The sequence below is a fragment of the Convolutriloba macropyga genome, chromosome 13 (genome assembly GCF_964194025.1).
Source record: "Convolutriloba macropyga chromosome 13, txConMacr16.3, whole genome shotgun sequence".
In the NCBI taxonomy this organism is placed as follows: domain Eukaryota; kingdom Metazoa; phylum Xenacoelomorpha; order Acoela; family Convolutidae; genus Convolutriloba; species Convolutriloba macropyga.
This window is the reverse complement of record NC_134480.1, coordinates 28,345,321-28,354,009: the sequence shown is the minus strand read 5'-3', so window position 1 is coordinate 28,354,009 and position 8,689 is coordinate 28,345,321.

Genomic DNA, 8,689 nt, shown 5'->3' with positions numbered 1-8,689 from the left:
ATGCAATTTTTCTCTCTTGAAATAAGTTCTTTCACTGACTCCAGTCACATTGGTAGGAAAATGTCGTAAAACGTAATGAATATTAATGTTTCAATTTTTTTATAATCTTCACTGAAAAATTAGAGAGCAAAAATGTTTTATGAGTATATTTTGTAACCCTTCACGTAAATGAAACTCGATTAGCAAAATTGAGAGAAATCAAATAGCATAAAAGTATAAATGAAATAACTGGCAACCACATAATTATCGCTATTTTTTATTTGTCAAAGTCTTTAACAATTTATCGCGGGTTTTCTCTCTTTTCACGAACTGTTAAATAAAGTCTGTCCTAACCCGCTTAAGTTAATTTGAAAAGTTGTCGAATTTTGTCTTCTGAGATCAAGATACTTCTGTTGAGTCGATAATTAAAAGTCATTCACAAAGAACATCACCTGCAAGCAAGGTAAACTTCATTTCTTCCTCTATATATTGTTTCCATTATTTTCCATATATTGAACCATTTACAGTTTCATAATCATAGAGTTACGTATTTTTGAGTGTTTACTGATAGAATTGTTTGTTTGAACTTTTTCGCAGAGTTATCACTGACAGAACAATAATGAATTAATAGGCATGCATTGGCTAATAGTAGCTCATCACAATCTATTTCAGTTCCCATGAAACAAACCCAATTAGTTCGATTCATTACACCGTTCATGAAGGCATCTGTTCAAGGTCAAAAGAACTTTGAAGGTCTCAATAGAAACGCAACCAAGAATTACCACGTGCCCTAACAAAGTAACAAGAATTAATGGTTAAGTGACTCTGCTTGAAGTCACTGAGAACTTCTGGCGTTTATCGAAAACCGTGAAGCGGTTCGAGATTTTAAGTCAGAATTTCGAAGTTACCTCTGCAGAGTCACTTAACTATTACTTCTTGTTACTTTGTTAGGGCACGTGGTAGTTCTTGGTTGCATTTTTATCGAGACCTTCAAAGTTCTTTCGACCTTGAGCAGATGCCTTCATTAACGGTGTAATGAATCGAACTAATTGGGTTTGTTTCATGTGAACTGAAATAGATCGTGATAAGCTACTATTAGCCTATGCATGCCTATTAATTCATTATTAACAACGAATTTCAAGTTTGGGCTAAGTAGCAACTTCTGGTTTTTTGACTTCTGGCACTGCAGACTTTCGGCATTTTAAAATGTGCATGGGAGGGTTTTAATTGTTACTTTCTCAACGACAAGTTTGTTTCCGTGTGGATGCAAAAAACTATACATAAGCAAGAAAAGCGTTGAAGCAGAGCTTCATTAGTAATCAAAATTATTGAAATGAATTTGTCTTCAGCATCTGACCCTTTCTGTGCGTATTTTTTTAAAACTAGTTTGGCGATTTCTCTAAGTTACCTCAAATTTCTGCCAAAATATTTTTATTTACTTGTTTAAGCTTCCAGTAGCCAAAGATCCGATTAGCTCAAGATTATAATTAATTTTGATCAATTTTACATGCTCTAAAAATTAGATAATCAATCATCAATGGACAACTTTTAATAAGAATCTTTGGATCTTTCCCGTTTGTGCCCCCCAGTACGTTATGCGCACACCAGTTACAGAGCACATGCCATTACATGCTAAATCATTATATAAAAATTTGGCGCGTGCGTCTGGGGGGTGCAAACAAAATGCGCCCACTAAGCTGGGGGGGGGGGGGGCTCAAACGGAAAAGATCCCAATCTTTGATGTCTTAAGCAGTCGTTATTATTTAAATCGGTTACCTCAGCTGTACATTAACAAAAGCTATCTGTTCTCTAGTAGGTTGTTTTTAATGACGAGTTGAGTTCGTCAGCCGTTGTGGATTCTATATTGATTGGTTGGTATATTGCCCGGGTCGAGGTGGAGCGCTAAAAAATTTGAAAATTGCGATGAATGCGTTGAAAAAATGTAAGATTTGATGTTTTTAGCGGTGAATGCGGTTAATGCGGTGAAAAACAAAATCACCGCTAAGATCACTAAATGTCTTTACTTCAGAAAAATATGCAAAAAGATGTAAGAATAGCGGTGAATGCGATCAATGCGGTTAAAAAACTTACGCCACTAAAAATCGCGAATCTCCGATTCACCGCTAAAAATTCACCGCTAATGTTACGAAATGTCTTCGCACCCAAAAAATTAGCAAAAAAGATATATCCCAGATCTTACACAAATTCATTGCTCAATTCTCCAAAACATCTTCACCTTAGAGAAATTTAAATTTTTCTATAAAAAGATGATGTTAGGATAGCTGTGAATGAAGTGGAATAAAAGTGACCGCTCAAAAATTCACCGCTAAATTATTCAACCATCTTCACCTCAGAAGACTTGAAAAAAAAATGCAATTTCAATGTCTTTATGTATATAAACAAATAACAATAATTTGAAATTAAAGGATTTTTTTGTGTCAGGGATTTTTTCAAATGGAATAATCAAACTCCGAGAATTTTTAATTCTATTTTGCCTGAAAAAACCTGCGTTTCCAATGTTTTTTAGTTTTATAAAAGAGCTTAATATTAATTTATTACTTGATTATAATTGGGTTGAAGAGTTTCTCAAACTGAACAAATTTTATAGTCAAGGAGTTTTTCAAAGTTGACCAAAAACCAGAATCAGAGTTACCCTATTTGTCGGTCGCATAAAATACTGAAAACATGGATCTATTCTGTTTCGGCCCCCCAGTATTTTTTATGATCCCCAGTTACAAATTATATGTTGTTATATAGCACGTTACAATGTAAGAAAATAGCACGTGCGCCTGGGGGTCATAAAAAAATTATGCTTACTAAGCTGGGGGGGGAGGCGAAACAGAATAGATCCGAAAACTTATACTTATAGCGTGCTTTGAGAAAATATTGCTATCATTGTTTTTAGTTGAATATAAACAAATAACCTTTTTTTAATTATACTGGATTTTAATTGGGTCAAGGTGATTTTCAAATAGAAGAAAAAAATCAGAGTTCCGCTTTATGCATAAAAATAATTTGCGGTGAATTTTTGCAAGAGTTTTGTTTTTAGCGGTGAATTTTTGATTTTCACCGCTTAGGCGTTGAAAAAAAAATTCACCGCTAAAATTCGCCAATCCTACAAAAATTCAACGCATATGTTTTATATAAGGTATAGCGAATCTGATTTAAACTCAGAAAGAATATAGTAAGAGCAAGTGAGGTGTCGCAGTGGATGAAGAAGTGGCTGACATGCAGGAGGTCAGAGGATGTAACCCGTGTACGGGAGGTTTTTTGATAAGAACTTCGGTGAATGCGGTGAAAAAAGCGGTGAAAAAATTTCACCGCTAAAAATCCCAAATCCTACAAAAACTCACGTCTAAATTCACCGCATATCTTAAAAAATTTATCGCTAAAAGATGCTGTCGCTTTGCAGTGAAAAAAAATTTATTTCAACGCTATTCACGGCAATTCTTACATTATTATTTTGTCGAAATCCCGACCCGGGTAACAGATACGTATATCACTTACTAGTGTAAATTATAGACAGTAGACAACTCTCTGACACCTTGAGTGCGCAAAAAAAATTGTATCACCTAAAAATTTAAGGGCGAAATTTAGCAGGCGACCCAAAAACTTTGCAGGTGGGCCAAAAATTGAGCTGGCTTTTGTTAATGCACGGGCTGTTGCACTTGCGTTTTTACTAAATAATCAAGATTAATTTGCTAAGTTTAACTTAAATTCAGGTTTCAGCGCCCGATTTTTTTAACCCTGAGATATCTAACAACAGTTGCATAACTTACCGATGGAATAATTTGTTTGTATCCGATGATTATTAAGAAAATCTGAAGAAATGACAAGGCTCTGCTTTTTACTCCACTCACTCTTTTCTATCCTCTGTTGCTATTTGAATGAGTGACCAAAAAAATAGTCCAAGCCTCTCAGTATATGTTAGAAAAAAATCTTAGTCGCCCGAGGAACTTAGTGCCCTGACCGAAGGGCGCATGCGCACGAGTGCTGGGCAAGAGGCCCGAGGGGGGCCAAGAATTTGTTAACTTATTTAGAGAACCAAAGGGTACGAAAGTGTTTAATTTCATTTGAAATTGAAGTAAAGCGTACAATTTTGCAGAATAGTGAAAGAAAGGTTTATTTCTTAAAAACATACAGGAGTTGAAATAAACCAAACTTCCTCTCTGATAGCAAGGCAGCCGATTATTTATAGCGGTTTGATTCAAGAATTGAAAGTCACTAATAGGACACTAATAGGACAAAAAACTCAGACTTTCATTTCAATAACTCTAAGTTCAAACTTTCAAACTAAGCTCTCTGCCTCGAAGTTTTAGTGACCGATGATATCATACCCTGGGTTCTCTAACGAGGGGTGCAAATTAAAAATTGTAAAACCTAAATAATTAGGCAAAACTCACATGCCACAGTCTGTGAAACACAAACACAACAGTCGAACAAAAAAGTCAACGGTAATGGAAACGCTATCCTTCAAAAATTGCTTTTTGCTTTATTTGATTGAACAAATTGCTTCCGACAGATGCTATCTTGGTTTGAAACAAGCATCACTTGAGAAACCCAATTTATCCTTCTCAGAGACGCAAAAATTTAACTTGCATAAATATCCATCAACATTCTTGGACTGGTTGGAGCATCATCCGGGTTACGAGTTCTATGAAGTTTGTTTCAAAGAACAAATTGAGGAAGTGCTGTCAGTAATTGTGGATGTCCTCTTGGTTGACAATACAACAGAGTTCAATGAATGTATTTCCCGACACCCACAGAGAGAGTTAAATCAAGATACTAAAGAAAAACTCCGGATAGTCCAGAAAGACTTGTAAAAAGAGTTGAATATTGATGTCTAAACGCAACGACCTCTTTCACCGAACACCTACACCACCTGCGCCCACTCACACCCCTACCCCCCTCCGTTTCGTGGATGCATTATTATTCGTAAACAGCAAGCCCGAAGCGTGCATAAAAATAAAGGATCACTTATTTGATTTGATCATTATAACAGACGGGTTAAGAATAGTGTGTGTGTGTGTGTGTGTGTGTGTGTGTGTGTGTGTGGGGGGGGGGGACGTGGATGCGGATGCAAGCATCACTGTTGTAAGAAGGAGGGGCGAAAAAGAAGCCAACTTGTTTTTAGCGTTACTAGCTTTGAAATTGAATGAAAAAAACTGTTTCTTATCATTCAGGAGCTCGTGTAAGCATATTTTCATGCAAAAATATTTTTGTCGCTGGCAACAATTAGGAAATTCTTCTTAATTAGTTTTTGTCCGCTCACGACTACTAAATTAAATGAAAATTTAATACGCTACTTTTGTGTTATACAAATTACATTGTTTTTAGACATATTACATACCACTGTAATATGTTAATGGAAATTACAACTCGTTTGTTGTCGCCGCAGAGAAGTTATGAGTAGTTAATCAAATCCCGTCCTGATTGAAACAAGTTGCATATTGGCAAGACTTTATGCAACTCTTCATATATTAACATTGGAGAGAAAACAGGGAGTGGCGGACAAAGAAAACGGACAGAAATAAAAGATGACAATTAACGTCGAAGAGAAATTTTTGCTTTAACTGATTTCGTTCAAAAACGAAAAGCAATGCAAAATTTACGTGCATCCAAGTTTAACAATGGAAGCCTACACATTGATCCATTAACGAAAATTTTAGCTACAGTAGATTTCACCAAATCTAACCAATTGAGAAACCCATTGTCTTCCTTCATTATCAATATTATTGAGAAACAGGAGGCCACAATCAAGCCGCTAACGGAGATTCGACAAAAGCTAAAATAGGAGGGTGAAATCGTGACAAATCAACATTATGAACTAGATAAACCTCTGCCAGACCTGAAGAGAGATGGCAATCGGTATTGTCTAATATCTACTAACTTGGATGTTGGACCAAATGGTGATTTCTATGAGCCAGTTCTTGCTTTGATTAACATCTGCTGCAAAGTTAGAGTTGCTCTTTTTACTAAGTTAGAGTCAGCTCCTCTGCGCAAAAACAAACAAATTTCGCCACTGATATTTCAGTTTTCAGAATTTTGGCAATGCGATCTAAATCTAAAACGGGCTTCCTGGTTGAAGGAACCACTAAACTCCCGAGGCAACCCTACTTTTGTGCACGAAAGGTTAGTATATAAGGACGCTGAAACTGAAACAGCTCGCGCAAGTAAGAAATTAAAATATTGATTGAGAAAGTCCCAGTTCCAAAAACCTGATGGGTACCATTATATATACCTATTGAACTACAATATGAATTCGACACATACCAAAAAAGAAGGAGCAACGTCTTTTGACGCGAATGCTGAAAAACCGAAAAAACTGTACAACTAATATACAGAAACAATAGACCTCGATTATTACAATAGAAACAGTATCGATTAATTAGGAAGCGCATCAGTTACGTTAGGTAATGCAAAAAAATGGAAAAAAATGACACGGTTTCTTGGAGTCCGCCCCATAAAAGAAGAATGCGAAAAAATTCTTGTATTTCAAAAAATGTTGGTTGTAGGGATTGTAATTTTCACCTTAAAAATTTTTCGATTAAAAATTTGCTTAATCAGAAGAAAAATCGGAGAAAAACAAGTCGTTGATGAAATTCTCGATCTCATGCAAAACGTGTTACTGAAATTTTGCTTAATGATTACGTTCGCTACTCTCATAAACTAATAAAAATACTTAAAAATGACCAAACAGAAAAATATGTGGTGCACGTGTCTGCGTTTATGCTAAAGATAACCCTGATAAAAGAAAAAGTGAAAAAAACAGTCGTAAAAATTTGAGCTGTTACAAATTGAAATAGAAGTGAGAAACAAAAATTTGAACGTAACTGTTTTCTCTGTGCCTCAAAGATCCAACGAAAACGATCTTTTTTGTGTTAAGTTTTTGTTAATTTTCCTTCTTAAAAACATGAGCCGAGTTGTAAATAGTTTTTATTCTAATGTTGATCTCATGAAGAGATGCAACCTGAGCATATTATTTCTTCGGACAGTTAAAATTTCCGGTTTTAAATATAAAAAACGGGCCTACTGGAGTCACAGGCAACTGTTTAACAGCTCTAGATGTGTTCTTTTCAAAGTTTACAAGAAAAGGTTTATTGCATTCAGAAGGCATTTTACTGATTATTATCCAATTTTGCTTCAGATTAATTTTTGTGGTGCAATGAAAATCGAGGAAAGTTTTTGAATTAGAGACCAATCTACTTTCAAAGACACAGAAAAGTATAGGTATCCATTTTCACCGACACGTTGCGGTTAGTATATAAGGTTAGTATATAAGGACGCTGAAACTGAAACAGCTCGCGCAAGTAAGAAATTAAAATATTGATTGAGAAAGTCCCAGTTCCAAAAACCTGATGGGTACCATTATATATACCTATTGAACTACAATATGAATTCGACACATACCAAAAAAGAAGGAGCAACGTCTTTTGACGCGAATGCTGAAAAACCGAAAAAACTGTACAACTAATATACAGAAACAATAGACCTCGATTATTACAATAGAAACAGTATCGATTAATTAGGAAGCGCATCAGTTACGTTAGGTAATGCAAAAAAATGGAAAAAAATGACACGGTTTCTTGGAGTCCGCCACATAAAAGAAGAATGCGAAAAAATTCTTGTACTTCAAAAAATGTTGGTTGTAGGGATTGTAATTTTCACCTTAAAAATTTTTCGATTAAAGATTTGCTTAATCAGAAGAAAAATCGGAGAAAAACAAGTCGTTGATGAAATTCTCGATCTCATGCAAAACGTGTTACTGAAATTTTGCTTAATGATTACGTTCGCTACTCTCATAAACTAAAAAAAAATACTTAAAAATGACCAAACAGAAAAATATGTGGTGCACATGTCTGCGTTTATGCTAAAGATAGAAAAATATGTGGTGCACATGTCTGCGTTTATGCTAAAGATAACCCTGATAAAAGAAAAAGTGAGAAAAACAGTCGTAAAAATTTGAGCTGTTACAAATTGAAATAGAAGTGAGAAACAAAAATTTGAACGTAACTGTTTTCTCTGTGCCTCCAAGATCCAACGAAAACGATCTTCTTTGTGTTAAGTTTTTGTTAATTTTCCTTCTTAAAAACATGAGCCGAGTTGTAAATAGTTTTTATTCTAATGTTGATCTCATGAAGAGATGCAACCTGAGCATATTATTTCTTCGGACAGTTAAAATTTCCGGTTTTAAATATAAAAAACGGGCCTACTGGAGTCACAGGCGACTGCTTAACAGCTCTAGATGTGTTCTTTTCAAAGTTTACAAGAAAAGGTTTATTGCATTCAGAAGGCATTTTACTGATTATTATCCAATTTCGCTTAGATTAATTTTTGTGGTGCAATGAAAATCGAGGAAAGTTTTTGAATTAGAGACCAATCTACTTTCAAAGACACAGAAAAGTATAGGTATCCATTTTCACCGACACGTTGCGCGGAGAAAAGTTGACTAGGAATCGTTGTCTGACGTAAATAGTGCGTATGAAGCCTCCATGTCAACAGTTCACCAAAATTTTAAAAGTTATTTTCCTGTAAAATAGTTTTCGGAAACAAAGGTATGGTGGATCACAAACATGACTAAAAAACTCACAACGAAGATGGACAGGGAAGCTTAGTGTATAATTGCACCAAGTAAAATTGTGCAAAATTTCAAGATCTCAGGAAAAAAAGTCAGGAAGAAAACCAGACTAAGCGCAAACTTTTTATCTGC